The following is a 14,804-nucleotide window of genomic DNA, read 5'->3' as shown; positions in this document are numbered from 1 at the left end:
AACACCAGAAAACCCCTGAATCATAGTCTGAAGGACTAACTAAAATATCAAGGGATGTAGAAACGGCATATGTCACACAGAAGGGAACAAAACCTGTTCACAATAAAATGCTCTTCAGAGAACACAAACAATGCTTACATTAATCTGTGTGGGCTGGATTCTTTGTGGTATTAAAGGCCTAACTGTTCTTCCACCGATGCACGTGTATAATTCCCTTTAGCGAAACTAAAAACGGGTCCCTTAACGACTTACTGCTCCCAGTCTCCTCTGTGGGTGCAGACAAAAAGTTAGGACAGAAAGCTAAGACTCAAACGCTCACCACTGTCAGATGGTTCTGAACAATGTCTGAGAGCCTGTTAAAACCTTACTATTAGGAGATTTAGGGAAATAACAGATTTCTCTTGATTCCCTGGATCCTTCTCTTGGACAAAATGAGCTAATTTTTGTAGTGCCTTTTCTGAACTTATGCCAACGAAATTACATACGATGATCCTATGAAGCATAATTGACCTTAATATTGAAACTGGTCTGTAAAGATTCACAGCATTCCTATATTGTTACCTAACGATTGCATTTTAAATTCCAATAATGCAAAGAACTATTCTTTGATCGTGAAATATATTTCTTGCCTAACAGAACAGCCAGCATCTGACGGATCCCATGTGTGTTTCACCAGTCTCCAAGTATAATGACCACAAAGTCAACATTCAGTAGACAAACCCACTAGCCACACTTTGTGCCCCATCCTTCCTCCAGGTTATTCACCTGGTCTTCAGGGGCTACCCAGCTGTTCTTCCAGGGTCACCACACCCTGTCTTCATTCCTGTTTCTGATGGGTGGGGAATTTATTACTCTCCCCTTCTTGTTACAAAGCCCCTCTGTATGTGCCCATGGCTTCCTCTGTGGGTGGTAGTCATTGGGTTGGTCCTGTGGTCTCTTTGGTTACTATCAAGTGGTATTGATTATCCCCCTCAAATTTTAAACTGTAGCTGTGGTTCCTGCCCTGACATGCAGGGTCCAGCCTCAGCCTGGCCTCTGGTTCTCTTAATATAAAACAACTATCCTTTGATGGAGCAAAGTTATTCTTAGATTTGAAGGATCTCCATGGGACTTGAAGATTGTCTGTCATTGCACTGTCACAGGAGATAAACTGTTGTCATTTTAAGGCAATATAAAAGTTTTATCAAAATTATGCCTATCGCTTGATCATTGAACCAAACTCATACCTAATGATAAAAATTTTAATTGTTAAGAATTTAATGTTGGTTTCCAATCCAAAGTTTTAGTGCTTTACCAAGTGCTAAAGCTTACACTTCATAAGCACTTGATAAAAATGTCCTTACATTTCCATCATGGCTGATTTTTTACAACCAGTAGGTTTGTACCTGTTTCCATTCAAGCCTGGATAATGGCTAAAACTCTCTTACTTCATACCTTCCTTCATTTCCCCCTTCCCACTATTGTAAAATGACCAAGGGCTGAGGGCAGTGGTTGAACAGAAGCATTTTGTCCTCAGCCTACCCGCCCATTGCCTCAGGGATTCTGCTTTGCCCTTCAATTCACCCAAATCCCACATGTGTCCCAGCTGCTTGATGCCCCTTTCCCAGCTTAATCCTACAAACTGTTTGTTTTCCAAGCCTGAAGGAAATTGTCTGACTGCCCATATTGCTGTGACTGGGTGATCTAGAGAAATTCTCTCCCTATTACTAAACCAACTCCTCAGGGAAATCTGCAAGCAAGAGATAAGAGCATGTCTCTAAAAGGGTAGTTAGGTATAGAGTAAAAGGTAACCAAACACAAATAAGGTCATATGTTGGCATTTGTTCATGAGGTTACTGAAATTTGACAAAACTGGACTATCAACTGTATCTTTGTATTCAATTTACTATGTGTTTTGATTCTATACATATATATCTTATTTTTGTTTGAATTTGTCTTTAAACCTTAGGGGCCCAGAAAGGGACTTATAAATGAAATATTCCACTACTGGAAGTCTTATGTTTGAGGCCAGCGTTTGATCAAAAAGCATAAGTAAAAAGTGGTTGCTTACTTGTTTCTTAATGTGTTCTTCCATCCTGGGCATGGAAGTGTTTTCTAAGAGAATTTATAAATTCTTATGCTACCTATTAAATATTTGGGTGACTGAAAAATAAAAATTTTGTGTTTTTGATGCCTAATAATAGTTGCCACATTTCATAGTTATGGCAATGATTAACAAAGCATAACAATGCATTCATTGATGGAATTTTTTCATATATACTCAGATTTTTCTGGTAAATGATTGGATCTATTTCAATGGGAAACATTGAAGACTTTAAAACATTTTAATGCTTTAAAATGGGAAGAAATTAATAGTTATGAATTAATTTATATGTAGAAGCAACACAGTGTATAAGGTAACTAAAATATGGGTGTACCTATTTCTTGAGTAGAAATGAAAGAAATTTGTAGCATTTACTTTTTTGTATATAATTAAATCCTGTATATCATTTGATATTGTTGTTAGCTTTTTATAAAATTAGCTCATTTGTACCTTCTAACAAACTTGTGAGGTATTTGTGTAGACATTATAATTACATTTTGCAGATAAGGAAACAGATTAGAGATGCTCTGTGACTTCAGATTAAGGTATTAAAAATAATGATTGCTGGCAGCATTCATTCGTTCAACAAATAGTCTTTGTTGTTCCTGTTATTATTCTGAACACTGGGCATATGACAATGAAAAAGAAAGTAAAAGTTTCTAAACCCATGTCTTCTAATTTTTAGAAGTTAACTAGACTGCATGGGCTCTTTACTTTGGCAAGGTAATTTTAAAAGATATTTTAGTTTAGACTATCACACTCAAATTTCATTCCAGGCTTTATCAGGTATTTATAAACTTTTGATTTTATGAAGAAAGAAAAGCATAGTGATGATGCTTTTCTAACTGTCTAATCTAAATATCTAGATATAACGCAATATCACAGTAGAAACTAAAATTCCTGGGCATGAAAACAACAACCTTGGAATGCTAAAAAACCATTAAAGCAATGTCTATTGGCAGGAAGATGACAAGTTACTTCCAACCCACTGAACTACTTTACCAGTGGTGTAGTGATGCTGTCAGATCATAAATGCTGCTCAGTCAAATTGCTGAGGTGATCAACTCGCAGCCAGAAACACAGTTCACATATTCATATCCCTTCTTAAGTTGTTGTTTTTTTTTTTTATTTGAGGGGGAGGGTGGGGCGCGCCATGGGCAGGCTTCAGGAATCAAACCCGGGTCTCTAGCAAGGCAGGCGAGAATTTTGCCACTGAACCACTGTTACACCACTCCATATCCCTTCTTTAGGACAAAGGTGCTTTTTATCATTGTGTCCAGATTGTTGTTATGTATTTCAACTGGCAATTGGTACCAAATGTAAGTAGATATTTGAGCCTTGACTACTTTATTGAGAGAGTGACTACATAATTTATTATCCAAACTGGGACACTTTTGATTGCAAAATGGAGACTTATTTATAATTCTGCTGTTTAAAGAGGTATAAACTGGGGTATATCCCAGGTCAATCAGGACTAATGATCACCCTTCTTATGAGGCAGTTAGGCATATCACTAGAGTACACCATCCTACTTATTTTTAAATGTTCCAATCCAACAATAATTTCAAAAGCTGATCATCATTTTCAAAAACCCAAAATAGATTACCTTATTTTAAGTACTTCTGAATATGCAACTTTCCTCTTCCAATTGAATGAGAAATTTCCAGACTGAATCAATAGAATGTTTTTGGTTGCAAGAAAAAGAAGACCAAACTCACACTTGCTTATTCAAAAAATAGAATTTAATGTCTTCTTCCTCAGAAAACCTGACTGGGGGCTTCTTCCTTCCAGAGTTGGCTCAGATAGAGACTTCATCTGCTGGTCCGGCAATGCACCACTAGCTTGGTTTTGTTCTATCTCTTCATTCTATGCTTCTTGGTGTAGGTTTCATTTCAAGGAAGCATGCCTTCTGATCCCCCAAAGGCTGACATCATCTCTTGATTCTATGTTCTTCTGCATCTTAGCATCAAGTAGGAAAGCATGGCACTGTCTCCCTATATTTATGGTATTTGTGCTAGTTAAGGTTCAGACCATCTCTGAATCAGTATCTGCATTCAGGAGGATGGAATGAGTTGACTGACTTAGCCTAGGTCATGTGCTTCATCCTCAAATCATGGATGGAGACAGCTTCTCTGGAATTGAGTGCCAGTGGGGTAGGAGGAAGGGATCAATATGGAAGTTAAGAAGGTAAAAAAACAATGACTGCTACTCAGACATTATTCAAAGTGAGACCTTTATTTTCTTCATAACATTAAAGTTTCCAATTACATAATTTGTTCTATAAAAGACATTACAGTATCCTTTGTGATTGAGAAAGGGTCAAACAGGCATTTTGTTAATAAACACAATTTTTAGTCTAACAATTTTCTTGGAAGGAATTGTGGTATGTAACCTTGGAAATTCTTAGATTTGACACATCAGAGATTTTTTATCTTAGCATTATTTGTTTTTAATGAGATCCAGAAAGAGGAGGAGTCTTGCTATGTTTAGATATGTAATGGTAGTGGGAAATAGTACCCAAGATTCTTAGACCCTAGATGTTAATTATTTTTCTAGTATCACACTACGTCTATATGTCAAAGAAATCTAGAGAGTTAATTTTGGTCAACATAGTAAAAGATTTTTTTACTGGATTTTCCTCACAAATACTTTTTAAGGCCTCTCACCTTCCTCATCTCTATGTTTGTGAGAGTGCGCACATTTCCTCTTACATGTGTTCTCAATAAATTTTCTATCTGCTTACTCTTTGGGCTGTTCTCTTGAGTTCTTTCTCACAGCATGTCCAAGAACCTGGAAGCCAAAATTTGGCAACATGTTTTGGTGAGCCAGCCAGGAGACACTTCTTACTGACCATCTGGACTGGTTAATACAAGGAGGATTGGCTACATGCTTTCACTTTTGTTCTTGCTTGACTCATTGCTATCCTCTCCTATGTCCTCATGCAGCTCTGTGTCCTCTTGAAAGGGTGGAATCATTTTCACTGTTCTCTCTAGGAATCTAGGGGCTCCAAAGTGGCTCCCCCAAGATGTAAAATCGGTTCACTCTGAGCCTGACGATCCAAGGAACTTCAGGGCAGCAGGTGATTCTGTCTTTTGGGACCTCACTGGGGGCTTCTTCCTGTGTTGTGGACTCCAGTAGGACCAAATCAAGCACCTCTCTCTCCCTCCCTCCCTCCTCTTTCTTGCTCTCTCTTTCCTCTCTCTCTCTCTCTCTCCCTCTCTCTCTGTCTTTCTTCAGCTCTCTGAGACTTATCCCCACTCTCTTTTTCTCCCTTCCGAGAATCCATACCCTTACTCCTGCTAAATCTGTGCCTCTTTTCACCTCGGCAGAGGTCCTCTCCATTGCCTCCATAAAAATCTCCCTCATTCTCCTGCCTGACATTCAGTGCCTTAAATAAACATTCCATCTGTTGTAACAAAAAATTCTGGGTTAAGGACACTTATACCAAACAAGGTGGTGTCTTTAATATTCTAGGCAGTCACTTTTGGTTTAGGCTACAATATCCCCATACTTAGATCCTTTAATTGCCAGAAAGATATACTAAGCCACATTCTTAAAGGAGCCTGATTTCCTTTCAACATGTTTTTTCCCTCCAGTTCAATCAGGGCCACAGTCAGGGCTGACACCCAGGAGATCCCCTCTGTAAAGTCTCTTTGTTTTTGATAAATCTTTTTATTTTCTTAAGCACTACTCTAGGCAATAAGTTAAGAGCACAAACACTGAGGAAAACGAGTGGGTTAGCTCAGCAGCTTCAGGATGGTACCAGACCATCTGTTTCCTCGTGTTCAAGGACCCCAGGGATGCCCAGGGATAAGGAACCTGATCCCATGGCACCAAGGGATCAGTGCTCAGAATGGCACCAATATGGAAATCTGCCTTTCTCATTGTCCCTTAATGCCACTCCCCCTTCTTCTTCTTCTTCTTCACTCCTTGAAGACCACCTTAAGACTATTAACTCAGCTAGTATATACCTCCTTGTTTGCCCCAGGCCCTTTCTTGACCTGAGGCCTCTTGGCATCCCCCAAAATTCCTTGAGCAAACATACCTGTCTGTATAGAATAAAGGCATCCCAGGGCAAGCTGCTGGGTGCCTTGTCTGCATTCAAATTTTCAGCCCTAAGTCTTAAAAAGCACATTCCTTTGTATCCCTCTTCACCTTAACTCTCAAGACCTATTTGCTGTTTGTTTTTGTTTTTTTTTTAATATGGAATGCTTCACGAATTTGCATGTCATCCTTGCTCAGGGGCCATGTTAATCTTCTCTATTAGTATATGTGCTGCTGAAGCGAGCACTCCCTATTTGCTTTTAAATGGCAAAAACTTAAGGATGAAATTCCCACCCTACTCACTTAATGATGCCCTAAGGGTTGCAAAATAATTCCCATATATTTAAAAGTGCCTTAGCAGCAGACACTGTTAATCTCCAACAGACTCAAAGTACAGTGTTGCAAAAGTGTTAACTTTGTAAACTAACATATTTCTAAAATAAAAGTAAGTTTTAGGGATTGCAAAGGGCAGTTCAGTGGTAGAATTCTCGCCTGCCATGAGGGAGACCTGGGTTCAATTCCTGGTCCATGCACTTCCCAAAAAAACAAACAAGCAAAACAAAACAAATAAACAAGCAAAAATTCAACAAATGGTGCTGCAATACTGGGACACTAACATGGAAAAATAATCAAATGTGACCCTGCCATATGGCATATAAAAACAAAAAGGTAAATTTTATTTGTTATTGTATCTATTGACTACAAGCCCTGAATGGATGTATAAAGTTCTGGAGAGTTTAAGAAAGTTTTAGTCACTGCTAACTGCATAAAGCTGTTAAAAATGTTGTGAAAGTAAATTCCATCTATCATATTCAATGCTAACCAAAATTTAATAAATATGTTATAATATTTAAAACAAAACTTTTGGGCAAAACCATGTATGCATGCAAAACTGGAATTCAATTTTCTCTGTTAAAATAATTTAAATTGTTAGTCTACTCTCATTGAAACCTTACAAAAAATGTTTCTTAGCCATTTGAATACTTTATCTAAAAGATAAGAATTTTATGTCAAATTAAAATAATATCCTTGTTAATGTTCATGTTAATTTTATCATCCTTTATTTCAGAAGACAAGCCTTCTCACTCTTAGAGGAAAACTGTTACAAAGGTTTTGTTCTCTCACCTTGTAAAAGTAAGGTGCAAAAATAGTATGACATATTACCTAAGAAATCTTTAAAAGTATTTCAATAATTAAAAGAAATTTCCTATCCTTCTATTAGGTAAATTTGCATAAGTAAAATATTATTCATTTATTTAGAAGTTGTTTAAAATTCCTAAAAACTTAAGAATGCTATACTAATACTAACATGTATAATGTTAAAATCACAAATCACTGAAACAACCAAATTTACTCGTCAGCTACACTGTTACTCTAAAGCTTCCCTAAAAATACACATGGTCAGCTATAAGTCAAAACATCATCTTAAACAAAAAGGACTTTAAGAAAGCAACATTACACGCATAAAAATTATATTCTACCTGTTAATTAACAACCTTAGTAAATGTGTAAAGGTAAAACAGGACAAAATTTCTGTTATGGTTTGTGGTTAATAACCCCAATATAAAACAACTGTCAAATATTTGTATTTTTAAAAGTAGCCTCATTTAAAATGCTTATAAATAATTAAGGTTTAAATTGTAAATTCTTATAACAGTCATATTTACTTCTGAGCTTTAACTGTTATTTCTAAATTCTGAAATGCTTTGCTCTTTGTATAACCTAGTAATTCCCTAAAACTTTAAGTATCTGTATTACACCTAAAACTCAAAATTAAAGTTCTCCAGTTCTAAAAGTCAGCATTACTCCTTACAGATACCATTAAAAAGATGTAAATTTTATATAGCACTCTAATTTAACCTGTCTAGTATTTGCAAAGTCCCTTGAAGAACTAAAGAAAAATTGCTAAATTTCCCCACCTGAGGAATTCTTGCTATTCTCTTAAGCAATAGGGGTTCCCAATTTAACAACCCAAACTAGAATGAAGGCAAAACCCTACCCCCAGGGACTTGAGCTCAGAAAGTAAAACTAATGGCTCTCACTTGAGCTCTAGAACTAAGAAAAGAGAAAGAGCTATGCCTTCCTAGTCCTGCATGCTCATGCAGCAATGTAAAAAGAGTGAGATTTTCTCTCAATTAAACACCACCAAGAAATATTCAATTTCTTAAATGCTGTGCTCTTACCAATAGAGAAATCACTGTAATGCATTGCCCTGGCAATAAAAAAATAATACTAACATCTCTCAAGGAAATAATCAGGCTGACATGGCAGCCAAAGCTGCAGCCTAATCAATCAAGTCTCTTCTAAATCTCATTCTTGCATCCTTTTATTGGCCACATGTACCTTCTTATTCCCCAGTTTAGCAGGAATGAGCCACCCAGCTAGAATTCACTCTTTGAACTGAAAGATGATCATTTCCCTCCCTCTTCTCACTTGGCTAATGCCTCTCCTAAGCCTGCTCATTTCTCTCCTCTTGCTATTGATTCATCATTGCATTTTAAAGCTTCTCATCAAGTTTATTTCTTCTAGACTAGAAGCTTTTCACACCAAACCAATGCTCATGGGAAGATTTTCAGCCATTCTAGTTGCCTCTCCTGACTTCTCTCCTCTCAACTTAAATGAGATAATTGTACACACCACCAAGCAGGGCCTACACCACCTGACAAACTAGAAGAAGCTACAGAAGACCTCATCCCACAACATCCCTTAAGACTGAGGTCAGAACTCTCTGAGGGGGAAGTTGAGGTAGGCTAACAGGGACCTGAGAGGGGAGAGAAGCCCTTGAACAAGGACAGTTAATCAAGGTCAACAAGGCTTCTGTCCCCATACATACCCGCCCAGTGGCTTTTCACTTATGGGAAACACCCGGCAGCAGCCGACCCATCTGAAGCCAAATGACCCACATCTGAGTCATCTATAGAGAAAGGCAGAGCCAACCAACCCACCCAAATGCACTACCTACCATTAAGCACCACCCTGGAGAGAAGGGAGGGTAAGAGAAAGCCCTGAGCAAGGAAGGCTGATGTCTGTTCATTGCAAACACTAAAAAGCTGAGTCTATGATTATTTGGGGTTCAGATATGCTATTTAATTGAAATACTGTGAAAATGGTTACATTTCTTTAATTTACTGAGTTGATTAGGGTTTTGGCCCTTGTGGCCATATCATCTATTTTGGCATCTTCTGGGCATATTGAATTTTTTGCTTTAACTCATCAATGATATGAACTTCAAATTCTTAAAGTCAGCTACCTTAATATCTTACTAGCTTGATTTAAATATTTTCTATGCACTGGTTTCTCAATCTGTAAAATACGAAGCACTGTGTTTCTCAATTACATGTTTTAAATTAGTTTTTGCCAACAGCCAGCTTTAAGATTCTAGAATACGAGATTTCATATTATATATCCAGTCAATATATTCTGAAGCATTTTCTACAAAGAACAGCATGGTTAAAATGAACTGAGACAGAATTGTAAATTTGTTAAGCTACTCAAAACAATTAAGGAGGAATTGAAATGAAATTTCCAACTAATTTTAGTTTATTCCTTCACCCATTTAAAATCCAGACCAGCTATGCCAGACCAAAATATAAAGTAATCCCCTTGAAATGGAAGCTAAATAAGACAGTGACATTAAAAAGGGTAACTGGTTTGTGGCTGGAGTGCATAAATGAAAACTGAAACATATACTTTCGCACCAGTGATTTAGATTTGCTGCCATATTTGGCAATGCAACTACTGCACATCATCTTTTTGTTTATCTATCTATCTATCTATAGATATATATTTTATTTCCAACTTATTTTTTCATATTAAAATAATTTAAATGATTTCAAACACGAATATGAATTTAAATCAATGGGTCTGTTACCATAAGAAAAGTAAAAGCTTTCAAAAGTTTTCTAAGAGCCAGAAAGTTAAGACCAACTTTTTATTATAAGAATAAATTATAGGGGATGCAAGGGTAGTTCAGTGGTAGAATTATCACCTGCCATGCAGGAGTCCCGGGTTTGATTCTCAGTCCATGCACTTTCCAAACAAACAAACAAGCAAACAAACAAAAATAAACAAACAGAACTTCAATAAATGGTGCTGCAATAACAGAATACTCACATGGAAAAATAATGAAATGTGATCCCACTGTACAGCATACAAAAAAAGAAGAAGATTAAACTGTAGATAAAATAACCTGAGAGAAATATATAGTTCACAAAATAAAAACACTAGAATATATAAATCTTGTCAAGTTGGTCCATGCTCTCAGAGATTATAGGAATATCATGATCTTTTGGTGTCTTACATAACTTTTGTCAGAACAGCTATTCCATTAAGAAATAAATATGATATATACAAAGTATTGTATATATCAGTTAATAGTAGTACCTTGCATACATATGATATTTTATATTCCCTAGCACTTTAACATACAGCTTCTCATTTGATTCCAACCAAATCCTGTGAGTTAGACATGACTGGTAATGCAGCTTCCTTTTAGGTAGGAAGAAATTGATTTGGAGAAGACAAATAACTGCCCAAGACTGCACAGGGAGTAAAGAGTTTTCTAAAGCCTCTTCTACAGCTCTTTTTACTACAGTATAAAAGCTTTCTTTTATTGTTGTGAATATGGTTTTCAAAGCCTTTTTAGTCACTAGGAATAATGAAAATATAAAAGAACTTGTAGCTATAACACACAACGTGAGGAGAACACATATTCTGTTCAGGGAAACATGGTAATTATCTTAATTTTCATGATCAAAAAGGTGGCTCTCAAATCTCTCTGAGACTCCATTCTATGAGAACCAATAATACAGCTAAATGTTCAAAACCTCACAGCACCAGAATTACTCTTACATATAAGATAGAATGCAAAAGTATATAGGATGCCACATATCTAAAACAACTTGATCCATTTTCCCAATTCAGACGTCCTTAAAATGTCCCATTACTAACCTATTTACAAGTTTCTCTAGACATACAACAACCCAGGAAACCCCAAACCTCAACCAGCTTGGTTGGAATGGAGAAGTGAGGCCAACCCCTGAATCCATTCCTTATTTTCTTCTCGCCATCATAAAGTCCACTCATACACACACATAAAATGCTTGGGTCTCTTTATGATAAAGCATAGAACCATTTCCAAGCTACCCAGAATGGCATTCCACAGGTAACTTGAACAGGTTGAAGAGAAGGCAAAGGAATTATTCATGCCTCAGACAGAAAGCTAAAGACCTTCCACCCTGCAATTTGGCCTTTATTCAAGGTACTACAGAAAGAGCTGCATTCAGGAACTTGGGTGGTCCCAGACTGGCAGGAACCAGACAAAAAGTAAAGCAATGCATGAAGCACAGGAGAAAAGCCTACGGAACTAAAAACGACTATGACACTACAGCATCAATTGTCATCCTCATTCATCTCTTTCTGTTGCAATGAGAGCATTTTTAATTTAGTGATTTATTCTGGGCCAAAATGCCACATGGTATGTATTCTTACTCTTGAGTTTTACATTCAGAACACTGTGTTCTAAAAGATAATAGCCTCGACCATGAAAAATAATTAGTACGACTGTATGAATGGAAAAAAATTCATTTAAATATCTTATTTTCCATACATACAATATCACAAGTTCAGACATGTTGCACGAAAAAGTAACTAACAGGATAAGAGCAGTCAGGGCACAAAGGAAAAAAAAACAAATAACCAGATACATTAATAGCCAAAGAAATGCAAATCAAACAGCATTGCAATCTATATTGGCAAGAATTAAAATAAATAAATACCCGGTGTTGGTTAGAATGTGAAAAAACAGACGCTCATTAACTATTGATAACAGTAGCAAATTTATAAAACATTTCTGAACAGCAATTTGGAAACTGATCAAAAATCTTTAATACATGCATGGGGGGATTTCTATATCAGAGACTATGTCACATTTTAGCAAATTATCCACTGGAAAGTTTGTAAGAGTTTATCAAAATCTATACAGTCAAAAGTATACACAGTATTGATTGGTTGTGCGTCTGTTCTGTTTGGTCAACACCATCCTGTACCAGTTGTAAAACTTCTTGAATATCCCCACTAAATATATGCCAGTACTCATTTAAATGCATTCCCATAGGAGGTACTAGCATATTTTGAAATAATAAATTCATAAGAGGTAAATACTGCCTTGCTGACTTAATTTTCATTTATGTAATTTTTGGTAAGATTGAACATGTTTTCATATGTTTACACAAAACTGAAATTTTTCTCTTATAAATTGCCCATTTATATAATTTAACTTCATTTTGAATTGGTAAGTTTATCTTGGTGATTCATTAGAGTTATTTATTAAGAATAGTAACATTGGTTATATCTATTTTTCCTAATTGTTCATTTGTATTTTATATTTTTCAATACATAAAATTTCAAAAGTGTTTCTGTAGTCAAACATAATTCTTTCTTTATAATTTTACATATATAACATTTAGAATTTTTCTTTGAAATATAACCAGTTTTCATTATGTTTGGTTTTGCATGTATACAGAATTTTTAAATTTTCCCTGTAGTCAAACATAAATACTTCTTTCATTTTTCAATCATGCTATTAACTCAGAAAGTTCTTCAAGCCAAAATAAAATAGTCACCTAGGTTTAATTTTAAATATCTATCTTTTAAAACAAAGTATAGTATTTTTGATGTATTTATGAGGTAAAGCCTTTTTAACATAAGAACAATTTTACTCATAATCAGTAATTTTATATTTGTTATAAAACAAGCACTGATATATGCATTAAGATCTATTCCCTAGCTTTCAATTCTGTTCTTCAGTTTATACTTTCACAAGTATTCATAGTTACAATTATTCTAGCTTTTTCTTATCTTGTAGTATCTAAGATGAAATATCCCTGCTTCTTATTTTCTTTTTCCAACATTTTTGCCTATGCTCATACATTTTTACTCTCTGTGTACTTTATCAAGTACCAAAACTAATAATGAACTTTAAAAGATGAGTAAAACATATCAATCTTTATTAACTGCATTAATCTACCTGAGAGAAAATGAGAGACTGAGCAAAGGCATACTTACTTACCAGAAGTAAGTATGGAAATCGTAAGACGAATGTGAAGAGGATCTGTAATTTGAAGGTTGCAAAAAAATAGCCATAAATTTCTACCATCCCTATATAAACAGTCTATGCAATGTGATGAAATCAACAAGAATTAAAGTCCATTTCTCACTCCTTTGAATCTAGGGTGTCCTGGATTCCAATAGAAAGTAGCCTTTATACCATAAAAATGTGAACACATACTTATCTTGCTTGAAACCCTTCACTGGGCTACTTACATAAGCTACAAAGTTTTTGCTCCTTAGCAGGAGATATAATACCCATAATATGGCCCCTGAACTCTCCTTCTCCCTAGAGAATGGAAAGATTGCCTAGCAAATATACAATTACAACTCTAGAACATACCTTGGTGCTTCTTGCTGCTAATGCCTTTGTACAAATGTTCCCTCTTCCAGGAATGTTTTTTTCTCATTTTCCAGCTGTAGTCTTCTATTTTCCCATGAAAATCTAACTCCCATATAATTTTCTCTCAAAAATCTTCCTTTAATACTCATTTTGAGCAACTGCCTTTCTTTTACACTAACTCTATTGTTTACACATAATTAATACTGAAATTGGGTCCTAAATTTATGTTTCTGATGTTTTTTATGGGGAACCAAAACTTTCTTTTTATGTTCCACTTTTTCTTAGTGGGAGTGTAGCAAATATAACTTATAGGTTTCAGGAAAGGTATGACTATGTTTTTGATCATTGGAATGTGAGCTAATGGTTAGGGAACCATAGCTAATGAGCCATCATCATCTGCTCAAATAAAGGGTACTTATGGCTGGAGAGACTGAAATAAATGCAAAAATAAAAAAAATTAGTATTTAATTTTTAAATGCATGGTATTTTTAATGCAGAAGATTTTTCTTCCTAATTATTTTGTTCTCAGACTCAAATTAATAGCAGTATGGAACTATTGAACACATATCAGCTAACTTGGGAAGCAGAAGTCTGGTCTGGGATTGTTAAGGGAGAAAACACAACCGGAAGGTAAGCTTCTCCCCTATTAACTCATAAATTTGAAAATATTCACATCAAAGATATTTGGTATATTTTCATTAGGCAACTTTGGTCTTTCACCAAATAGCAGTATACAAATTCACATACTTCAAGATTTATGTAATGCACAGCTCAAGATAGATAAACGACCAGCGGCTGCTTCATAACTGTAATACCCATTGCCAACTGCTAACTGAAAATTAATTCATGGCAAATTCATGTCAGATGCCAGGAATGAAATTGCTTTAGTTTCCTTTAAAGCATCCTTTAGCTCAAGCTTATGTCATGGAAATGGAAAATAAGTTGGAGAACATTAATAAACCTTAATAAAACTTGAAAAACTATTATGATATAGAAAAATTGCATGGGAAAATGTTTTGTCCTGGAAAACAGCTTGAAATACTTGTCCCTTAAAACTCCATGGATGATTTCCATATTTACATCTATATTTGTCATGCCAGAATGGATGGAAGGGAGAAAGGAAAGGAATGTTAGTGGCCGGGGAGAACAGAAAAGCCTGATGTGCTTTGGGGATTTGGGTTTTACATCATGCATATTCAAGACGTTAACTCACACCAAAGATAGATC

General features: G+C 35.6%; 1 pseudogene; it reads right to left on the bottom strand.

Moving 5' to 3' along the window:
• Positions 1-6,280: 6,280 nt before the first annotated feature.
• LOC143685411 (U6 spliceosomal RNA) lies at positions 6,281-6,374 on the bottom strand (annotated as a pseudogene).
• Between the last annotated feature and the right edge of the window lie 8,430 nt (positions 6,375-14,804).

Source organism: Tamandua tetradactyla, chromosome 5 (genome assembly GCF_023851605.1).
Source record: "Tamandua tetradactyla isolate mTamTet1 chromosome 5, mTamTet1.pri, whole genome shotgun sequence".
Lineage (NCBI taxonomy): Eukaryota > Metazoa > Chordata > Mammalia > Pilosa > Myrmecophagidae > Tamandua > Tamandua tetradactyla.
The sequence above is the reverse complement of the archived record's forward strand: the minus strand, read 5'-3'. Positions and strand labels throughout refer to the sequence as shown.